The sequence below is a fragment of the Zootoca vivipara genome, chromosome 17, assembly GCF_963506605.1.
Source record: "Zootoca vivipara chromosome 17, rZooViv1.1, whole genome shotgun sequence".
Taxonomy (NCBI): Eukaryota; Metazoa; Chordata; class Lepidosauria; order Squamata; family Lacertidae; genus Zootoca; species Zootoca vivipara.
The window spans coordinates 38,200,878-38,211,825 of NC_083292.1; the positions used below are offsets into that span (position 1 = coordinate 38,200,878).

General features: G+C 50.1%; 1 protein-coding gene across 2 annotated transcripts in view; it reads left to right on the forward strand.

Annotated features, from left to right (window-relative positions):
* Positions 1–10,948, forward strand: part of PI4KB (phosphatidylinositol 4-kinase beta) — a 43,738-nt gene continuing 32,790 nt past the window's right edge. For both annotated transcript variants that reach the window (XM_035098945.2, XM_035098946.2), the window contains exons 1-2: positions 1–39; positions 1,859–1,981. The gene's annotated coding sequence lies outside the window, so the exon portion shown is untranslated. The remainder of the gene's footprint in view (positions 40–1,858; positions 1,982–10,948) is intronic.

Below are 10,948 nucleotides of genomic sequence, written 5' to 3' on the forward strand. Positions count from 1 at the left end.
CTCCCCGCCGCCGCCTCTCTCCAATGGACACAGCGAGAGGTGAGTGTGGGAAGGCGGGCAGGCACCTCTGAGGGCACCCCTGGGGGGGTCCTCCGTCCCCTCCCCCCTGACGCCCCCTCCCTCAAGGGCCCCTGCCCGCCCATTCCCCCTCTCCTGCCCCAGGGGCCCATGGGTCATTTCGCACCCCCTCCCCTTCACGCCCCCCCCGCACAAGCCCAGGAACTGCCCCCCGTCTTTTGCCCCAGGGGGAGCTCAAGCGCCCTTCTCCTCCCTTCAACCCCCCTGCCCCCGCCCCACTGACAGACCGCCTCTGGATCCAGCCCTCGTTGCCCCCACCCCAGTTCCTCCTCCTCCTCTGCCCCCGTTTCTTTCCTTCTGACCATAGCTGCCAAGTTTTCCCTTTTCTCGCGAGGAAGCCTATTGAGCATAATGGAATTTCCCTTAAAAAAAGGGATAACTTGGCAGCTATGCTTCTGACACGTAAGAGCCCCCACTGTTCAGGTCTCCCTGTTCCTCCTTCTCCCGTAAAACTGCCCCATTGGCTCCTGGGGTTTCTTTCCTCGGCCCCCAGTTTCCTCAAGTGGATCCCACCAGCCTTGATTTCCTCTCCCCTGCCCCACTCCACCTACTCTCTTGCCCCATTGGCTTCTGGGAGCCTTTGGCTTTTCAACACCCCCCCCTCCAAAATATTATTTCCCTTATACCCCCTTGTTTTGCATCTCTCCCCACATCCCAGCCTCCACTCTCTTGTCCCCCTCTAGTTGCCCCACTGATCTCTGGGATTTAGTGGCCTCTGTCCACCCCCATTTCTGCAAATTAATACTGGCCCCCTTTCTGCTACCCCCTCAATTCAACTCTTTCCATTCCATTCCCTGACCCCCATTTTCCTTTCTCCCGTCCTTGGATATGAGACACCTTCCTCACCATTGCTCCTCTATTACCTCTGACCCATTTATCTGTAACATTAATGTCATGCAACAGCTTTAGGGTTTAAATCAGATGACTTCTTCTAAAACAAAACATATTTTGGAGGCTAGTAACTTTCTGCAGGCATATTTCCACACCAGTTGTATTCCACAACTCCTCAAGACTGCCATTTTTTGTTCTTGATGTTAAGGAGTGCTGGGGTTTTAATACCTCACCTTTTTCCTCTTCCCCACACCACTTCCTCCGGGATTTTTCAGAGTACTTTTCACCCTCCTCGCTGAGTTGCCAAGGAGCAAGTTTCTCTTTTAAAAGCTCTTTCAATTATACTCTTGCTTCCTTGTAGGGTTGGGAAGATGTGGCTTTGCCTGTGGTGTAGGGAAAGGAGAGTCAAAGCAAGTTTGCCAACGGTCCTCAGAGCATTTCTGAGTCCTTGCTGTTTTTGCAGCTCTCCGTGCTGAGTGGGCTTTTCTAAGCTTCAGAGACATCCGATTCCAATTACACTCTTACTTTGCAGTTTCTCTGCCTCTTCCACCTCTCCTCTTCCGAGCATTTCCACTCCAGATTGTCTTATAAACCTACCCACCAAGTTTATGATTGTTTTGACATCCCTATATCCCTGCCCACCTTTCCCCCTTGTGAGAACAGGTACAGGGTTTGAGCCAGGCCTTGGACTTGAACCATAGTGTCCTGAATGTGTATACCAGCTTCCGTTCTGATATTTCAGACTTCGAGGATGAACGCCACCCCTTCAAAAATGGAATGTGCTTTTGAACATGAAGTGATGCGTGGCATTCCTCCAGATTTCTGCAAACACCTTCCTGGTATTTCATTGTTTGAGAGAGACCCCAAACCTCTGCATTAAAACTGAAAGGTTGAGCAAAACGTTTCCTCCATTTCCCCTCCCAACACATCTCCCTTTTCTTCCCTACAGCTGTGGAGGATCATAGGAGAGAATCCCTTTGAGTCCCCATCTGCAAAGATGGCTGACTCGGCTGGCATTGTGGGCGAGCGTCTCAGCAGGGGCAAGCTGCCCGGTTGGATGGGCACGAGAGAGGTGAGTGGTGGACAGGCCTCCTTCTCTGGGCATGCGTCTGGGCACCACTCCTCTGTGGTGTATTGGGCTACTTAGTACTTCGCAATTCTTTGATTTTCAAGAAGAGGAGGAGGGAATCATGATTAACTGCAGGTGTGGGCAACCTCTGGCCCTCCAGTTGTTGCTCTACTACCGCTATCCTCATTGCTCAGTTGGTTAGAGCATGGTGCTGATAATGCCAAGGTTGCAAGTTCAATCCCTGTATGGGACAACTGCATATTCCTGCATTGCAGGGAGTTGGACTAGATGATGCTCAGGGTCCCTTCCAACTCTACAATTCTAAGATCCCTGACTGTTGCCCTTACTTGCTGAGGCTAATGGGAGTTGTAGTGCAGCAACATCTGGAAGGCCAGAGATTGCCCTGCATCCAATTTCCTTCTTTCTTACCTCTCAAGTCTGGGCTGTTTCCTTCCCCTTTTATCCGGTGCTCCAATCCAAAGCAGACACACACCCCAACCTCTTTCAGCCAATGATTCAACGAGCCTGTTTGCCAGTAAGAAGCTGGGGGCCCTCAGCATCCTGTTTATTTGCAGCACCAGTAACACACGAAAAGGCTTCCAGAATGGCTGGTTAAAACAAGGCAGTCTCTGCTCACAGGCTTGCAATCTAAATGGCATCACACAAAAGGAAAGAGGGGCAGGGAGGGAAACTCAGGCACAGATTCTGAAAATGTTTAAATAGCAGTTCTATTTAATGGGAATAGTTCAGGGCTAGGAGGCTCCTGATGGAGCTGGTCTTTCTGCGGAGGCGACAGAACGAGCGCTGCTTTCTGTCTGGCTGGCTGAGGCTTCTTCCAGGTGGGTTTTGAGGGGAGAGGAAGCATGATGGAGCTGGTCTTCCAGCAGAGCTGAAGGGGTCCCCTGAGGATCCCATGAAACACCCTGCCTGGGTGCCTGTTGTGTTCTGTGCTGGTACTGCTGTTCCCTTCTCACTTTTTAGGTACTTTTGTCATCCTTTCCAGATGGGGCAGCTATCTCTTGCGTTAAGAAGGATAGACCCTTGCGGCACCTTAAAGGGCTAACAAACTTCTTGTGGCACAAGCATCCTTCAGAGGCATGAATTGTTACCCTGAGTTTTCTAGTGTTGGCTGCTAGCCATGATGCCTACGCTTTGCCTCTATGGTCTGGGGCAGTAATACTTCTGAATACCAGTTGCTGGAAACCGCAGGAGGGGAGAGGGCTCTTGTGCTCGGGTCCTGCTTGTGGGTTTCCCACAGGCACCTGGCTGGCTGGCTGCTGTGAGAAAAGGATGCTGGATGAGATGGGCTTCAGCAGGGCCCCTCTTCTGTTCTTAGGTCCATGTTGCCACTATCTGTCCTCTGCATTTCATTTGCCTCTGACCTTGCCGCTTACAGTTCTCCCCCCACTCCTGAAACTGCATATAGCTCAATATAACACTTTGTATTGCCTACCGTACTTTGCAAGAGTTTATGCCACACAAAAAAACCATTCATCTTTTAAAGTTGCCAAAATACTTTGTTCTTGTTTTTAAATTGTAGCAGTAGTTGTTTGTGTTTAGGCATTCAGTTTTAAACACCCAGAGGACTCTGCATGTGAGCCTTCCCCACCCTGATGCCCTCCAGATATTGTTGGATTACTATACCATATTCCCTGAAAGGAGGAACACAGGATGCTATCAATTTAGGGGTGGGTGGCACTGCCTTGCAGTGGTTACATTCCTAGTTGGATGGTTGTTTCCAGAGGGTGATGCTTGGGGAGTGCTCTTTGGCGCCGCGGAGCCTTCAAGGTGGAATTCCTCCGGGTCCAGTTTTATCCCCCATGCTGTTTTAACATCTACACGAAACCGCTGAGTAGGGTCATCCATAATTTTGGAGTACGTTGTCAGCAATATGCTGGTGCCACATAGCTCCTCTCCTCCTCCTTTACATCTCCAGGTGTGGCGGTGGATGAGCCAAGCCGTTGTCTTTCCTCAGTAATGTACTGGGTGAGAGACAACAAATTGAAGCTCAGTCCAAATAAGACTGAGGCTCTGTTAGGGGGTTACACTCCCCCTGAAGGAGCAGGTACACAGCTTGGGGGTGCTCAGGTGGCCTCAACGGCATGGAATGCCTTCCATCAGCTTTGGCTGGTTTCCTAGCTGCGCCCCTATCTGGACAGGGCTAGCCTAATTTCTGTCATCTGTACTCTGGTAACCTCTAGGTTAGATTACTGCAACACGTTATACCTGGGCTGCCTCTGAAGGCGGTTCGGAAACTTCTGCTGGTGCAGATTTCAGCGGCCAGGTTGCTCGATGGGGAAAGACGGTTTGAGCATATTACACTGATCCTGGTCCAACTGCACTGACTGCCAGTTAGCTTTGGGGCCCAATTCAAAGTGCTGGTTTTGACTTAAGAAGTCTTCAACGGCCAGGACCACAAGAGCTCAAGGACCGCCTATCCCTATATGAACCGACTTAGATCCTGCCACGGTCATTTGAGCCCCTTCTTTGTGTGCCTCCTCCACATGAAAATGAGCCTTTTCTGCGATGGCTCCCTGTTTATGGAATGCTCTCTCCAGAAAGGTTCAACTGGCACCTTCATTACATATCTTTAGCCACCAAGCAAAAACATTCCTCTTAAGTCTTTCGCCAACACACGCACACACACACACAGCTTAATTGGCCAAAGACTTAAGAGGAATGTTTTTGCCTGACAGTTAAAGATATGTAATAGGAGGAGTGGTATTATTATTACAGTAATGATAATATATTCTACCAAGTCAGACCCTTGATCTTTTTAGCTTCGTACTGTCTACACTGACTGGCAGCAGCTCTCCTCTCTCAGTCCTACCTCCAAATGCCTGGGACCTTCTGCATGTAAAGCGGGTGCCCTATATGTCACTAGCTTTAAAATGAATACTAAGATTCCAGTCCTCATGGTCATGATCCAAGATTTGACTTGGGAGTCTATGTAGCTCTGTATTGTCTATGCTGGCAGACAGCATCTCTCTGGGTTTCAGACGGAGCCCTCCTAGTCCTGCCTGAAGATGGCAGGGATTGAACCCGGGACCTTCTGCATGCAAAGCAGGTGTTCTACCACTGAGCTACCGCCTTCCCCCAGGTTAGATCAGTTAGGCAAATTACCTCTCTCATCATAGACACATAGAGCTGCAGAGTTGGAAGGGACCTGAGGGGTCATCTAGTCCAACCCCCTTTCAGTGCTCACAGTGACCCTGTCAGGCATGGGTGAGGAGGCTGTGGCCCTCCAGCTCTTGCTGGACTACATCTCCTGCCATCCTCCCTGACCTTTGGGCATGCTGGTTGCTGGGAGTTGGAGTCCAGCGAAAGACTTCCGATATGCCCCGCCCTTCCTGTAAGGTAGACCAGCATTATTCATCGCCCAGCACAGGCAGGTGGTTGCAAAGGGGACGAGTCAACTGCAATAGAATGGTGTGGGATGGCGAAGTGGTTTTCCAGCGCTCATGGCCCTCTGTGTGCATGTGAGCACATGGCTCTGATATTCCAGCCTGCGAGAACTCTGGGAGTGATGAATCTTGTCGCCGCTGCTTCAGAAGCAAACCCCAGGCAGTTGCCACCATCTCCGTGTGACTCAGTGGCTTGGTTCAGACTTGCCTCTATGTCTGTGTACATTAAAAAAAAAAGTACACTCATCCTGCTAAATTGCCCTTGCACAAGTTCATCTGCCTGCTCCTCCCCACCCACTGTTGATGCTGCAAAGTTCCCTGGGATCACTGCCTTCTTGGGTAGAAATCTAGGGCTTCCTCATCAGCTGTATTCATTTCAATCACGATCATACCGCTTTGTTCCATTGTGGCTTTCCCCCAAAGAATCCTGGGAGCTGTAGTATGTTCAGGGTGCTTAAAATTGTTAGGAGCAGGCCTCAGTTCCTCTTACAGAGCTACAGTTATCAGAGTAGTTTAACCACCCCTCATTAGCAAGACTTGGAAGGGTTCCCCCCCCCTTCTGTCTTATCGTTTGCATCATTTTTCAGTTTGCAAAACCTGGTTTAAAACTTGTTTGCGCAAACCCGTTTGAAGGTGGTTTGCAGAAGCCCATTTCCCTGCTGCGGCCCCCAAGCTTAAGGCATCCTGGGAATTTTAGTTCTTTGAAGGAGCTAGGGGTGACTAACAGGAAGCGCCCTGGTCCCCTCAGGAGACTACAGGTTCCAGGATTCCTTGCTGCAGCTATATTTTCCAATCCCCAGAGAGAGGGATTGATTGTTAAACTGCTCTATTAATTGTCGCCCTGTGAGGGGGAACAAGGGTCTCCTGCCAAGAATTTTCAGCACCCTGAACAAACTACAGTTTGCAGTATGTTTTGGGGGAAGCCACAGCTCTTTAAAGTGGTATTATAGTGCATATGGGGGGGGCTACTTATTTCAAAAGCCCTCCCCTGCTAAGTGCCTCCAGCCTCTGGCATTTCAAAGATAGGCTGCCTCTGCAAGTGGAGGTTGCATGTAGCATCGTGACCTATTAGCCTCTTCAGGATTACAGGCTGCCAAATTATTTTCCCGTCCTAGTTCAAGGTCTGGGCTTTGAGCTTTTAAAAGCAGGGGTGTGGGAACCTGTGGCTCTCCACATCCTGTGGTTGGGCTCTCAGCTCCCATCAGCCCTAAGAGCCAGTGTGGTCAGGGGGATGATGATGATGATAGCTGGAATGCAGCAACACCCGACGCGCCACAGGTTCTCCACCCCTGTATTAAGGCCCCAAAACAGCCCAGAGACGCACCACCTCCAATCCTGTCCTTTAAGGCCCTCTGCAGATACCTTGCTCTCTGTCCCTGGTGGCAGCTTCCCGGAGCAGAGCCTTCTCTACAGTGACACCCCGCCTCCCCCCGCAGCCCCCTTGTAGAATTCCTGGCTGAAGGAAGAGAGGACAGCAGCCAAGGAGAGAGATGTAAGAAATTATTGACTTATGAAGACTGGAGGGAGCATGGAGGTGTCTGGGGAGGGGAGGAGAGGAGATTACAGGCGAGGACGTTGAACAATGAGGACTAGAATCTTGAGATTTATGCAAAGCATCAGCACAAGGGGCCTGGGGTTGATTCAGGGGACTGAGTGGCCCTGCCTGCAGCTACCAGAATCTGTCTGTTGGAGTGCGCAAGTTTCTGATGCGTCCGGAGTGTTTTGGGCCGACCGGACAGGAGACTTTTAATTTCTTTTTTTAAGCCTTCCCTGGCTCGGACTCTGTAGAAAAAGCCTAATCCTGTCCAGCGAGTCTTTCCTCTACACCAAGAAGAGTCCTATGCTTGAAAGATGGTGGGGGTTTTCCCAACTGCCCTGTTTAATTTAGGTCTGGATGGTGCTGCCTTCCTAGGGGGGTGTAATCCTGTTCTTCACCCCCACCCCAAAGTCCCTGCTTTTCCTGTTTTCGACTTCAAGCTAGGCCTGCTTTCCTTGACCTTTGAAGCTATTTCTTGACATGGAGATGGAGAAGGGGAGGAGGCTGAGGGGACGTTGCGGTGCTTAACGCAGGCCTCGTAAGTGGGGCGCACACTCGAAGCTTCAATGAGAGCCATGTGTTCTGTCCTTGGGAGGTGGGTGGGCAGCAAATTCTGCAAAAACGCTGAGCCTTGGAGAGGAAAGTAACACCGTTTAATAGCCACCAGATGTCTGGAGCTTATCCTGGCGCTATCTGGGCTGGTTCAACAGTCCCAGCTTCCAGCTTCTCATGCATGGAGTAATTAACTTGGAGAGATCACTAATCCTCTGCCACGGGGTGCAGCCATTGCCTAGGACAGCCCTTTAAAAGAATATAATAATTTTTATTTTTAAGTTTAGCTCTCCTGGATGGCTGTAAAAGAGCTTTGGACGAATACGTGATGCCGGAAAAGGCTACGATTCACAATGGCTGTGCTCTGCCTCCACGGTCAGATGCAGTAATGCTTCTGAATACCAGTTGCTGGAAGCCATGGGAGGAGAAAGGATTCTTGCACAGAACCTCCATGCCCAGGGATAATCTACCTCTGAATACCAGATATTGTGGAGCAACGATTGGAGAATACCGGGGCACTCCGGTCTCGCTTGTGGGCTTCCTATTGGAGCATCTGGTTGGCCACTGTGAGAACAGGATGCCGGGCTAGATGGGTCTCCTTTGGCCTGATCCAGAAGGCAGGCTCTTCTGATGTTCCTAACTCCTTTTGGATGGTTTCACGTCCTTAACTTTGTGTTTTGCATCAGGTTGCCTCTGATGCAAAGACCCGTCAAAATGAATGTGTGTGACTAAGCTAGGGTGATTAATTTCAATGGGTCTACTTGGAGTAAAATTTTGTTGGGTACAGCCCATTGACTATGCTGTCATTCCCCCCCTTCCATATATATATAGTTTAAAGCACAATCTGTTTTGGATGAGCAAGGTGAAGAAAAATGTGGCTAAATATGAGAGGAGGGCCTGTGTGGGAATCCCCTGAGAGCTGCCTCATCCTCTGGCAGTGGAGAGCTAATTGGCTCTTGGCCTCAGGCATGAGCTCCCTGCTGGAATTCCCCTCCCCATTCTCTCCTGCTTCCTCCCAAACAGGAGCTGTGAATTTGGGGAAACTGCTTCTCTTCCTTGTCAAATCCCCCCCCCCCCCAAAAAAAACAACAACCGTGGGGATGATGATGCTGGCCTGCCTTGCAGGGCTGTTGTAAAGATTTGCAAGAGAGCCTGGATTAACCTGAGTCCGCTGAAAGCAGCAGCTCTTCCACATTTATTTTAAGCATTGGTGTGGGGGAGAGAGAGAGAGGGAGAGGGAGAGAGGGACGAAAGATCATAGAAGGCAAAATTCCTCTGGAGCTTTTGATGAGAGAAGCCGGCCATGCCCATGGCCCCACCTTCCAGTGGTTACATCACACGCTAAGCAGATAAAACTGGGTATTCATTCCATCCTTTAATTAGTAGGGAGTCATTTAATTTCGGACCCTGTGACCTGCTAGCATGTTCTTCGCAGGCTGCAAATCCTCTCCTGTATGGCGCTTTGAATTTGGGAGTGTTATTGGCAGGAAGCTCCTCTAAGTGAAAGCTTCCCTTTTTGGAAAGAAGGGGATTAATTCTTCTGCACTGTGTGTGTGTGTGTGTGTGTGTTAATCTCTGGGTCCGTAAGGAAGCATAGCTCTGCTGCAGTGACTCTATAACATTTGAAGATCACAAGGGAAGGGATGAAGCTCGGGGGCAAAGCATCTGCTCAGCATGCAGAAAGTTCAGCCCCCGCCATCTCCAAGACAGACTCCTTACCTGAAGCCCTGGAGAACCACTGCCAGTCGGTGTAGACAATACTCGGCCAGTGCGACCCAGGGGCTGACTGTGAAAAGCATCTTCCTGTGTTTTCCTGTTGAATCAGCCCTTTATTCACAACCATGAGGACTGTAGCCTTGAATTATCTTTTGGGGAAGGACAGCAGTGAGCACCTGCACTGAATGCAGAAGGCCCCGGGTTCAATGCCTAGTGGCACCTCCAAGTAGAGCTGGGGAAAGACTCCCTCTTTAAACCCCTGAAGAGACTCTGCCACTGAGTGTCAGCAGTACTGCGCTTAGTTGGACTCAAGGGTCTGAGTTGGTGCCAGGGAGCTTTCTGCATCCCAGGGACTTGCAGGTTCTGGCTTCAGTCAGTAGCCAGCTGTTGACTTCTGCTTGCCACAGACCCTTTCATTTGCCTGATAGATTTGTGGCTGTCAGCGGACTCAGGGGTGGGGCCTCTCCATCCTCTCCTCTGGGCTTACTGCCATGCTGCCCAGATCTTCCTACTTCCTTCACCTGTGTTCGGTTCACCTGCCTCTACGTCTGCACCTGTCCTTTGGCGCTCTTGATACTTCTCCACGTGTTGCCCAAGTTCTCTTTGCTTGCCGGTCCCGTCCAGTTCCTTTCTGTGCAGCCCACTTCCCACCCTCTTTTGTGTCCCTTGCCTCTCTTCTCCTCCGGGCTTTGCATCCATGGGGAGCCTACACACACCGGTGGTCTACATCTCAATTAATTTACTTCCTGGAACATGAACTTTTAATTGCTCCTCTCAGAAGTCTTCCTTCTTGCAAAATGACTCGTCCTGCCAAGACTCTTGTGCCTAAATTTCAGCTTCTTTTACTTCACTGCCTAAGTGTGAAATTGTTTTGGTTTTTTTAAAAAAATAGTTAAGTCATGAAGGCTTTTTATTAGCTACACAGCATGATGAATAAATAGCAGAAATGAGGGGGAGATGTTTAAATTCTGCTTCCTGCAAATGGCTTCTTTGGGGTTTGTTCACAGGTGGCAGGGGTGGGGGCCGAAAGGGGCCCTGCAACTCTCTCTATTTGCCCCTTGTTTAATAAACCTCTGATGGACTACTTAATGGTCTTCTGCTTACCCCCCACCCCCGGCCTCCCTTAATCTCCACCCCCACAGCTCCAAATTTGTTAGTGCTGCTATTGGGGGGCTGGGAGCAGAGGTGTGTTCGGATTCTGAAACACAGTTTCCATCCTATGCAGAAGATGCCCCTCTTTGCTCTGACCTTGGGATGCACATATATTCTAGGACCTAACCTGTAGCTGTAATTTGTTTAAAACTTTTTAAATGCTGCATTTCAAAGTGTTGCAACCTGCCCTGGAACCTTAGCTTGAAGGGCAGGTAATAAATCGAATTATTATTAATTATAATATTTATTTATTTATTCATTGCATTCATATCTCACCTTTTTTTTATCCAAGGAGCTCGAGGTGGTGTTTGTGGTTTTCGCCTGCCCACCTCATTTAATCCCTGCCGCAACCCTATGAGGCAGGTTAGGCTGAGGGAGGTAGCAACTTGCCCTCAAAGTCACACCCAGTGAGCTTCATGAGGCATTGTGGGGGGATTTGAACCTTGGTCTCTCCCAGGTCCTGGTCTGACACTAACCACTATGCCACCACCAGAAGCTCTTGCCAGCAGGGCTGGCGTTTCGGCTGGGCCCAGTCAGTAAAGGTCACGCAGCTCCCGCCAGGAAATCGAAATGGTGATCCATGAGTACGGATCCGTTAGACACTTGCAG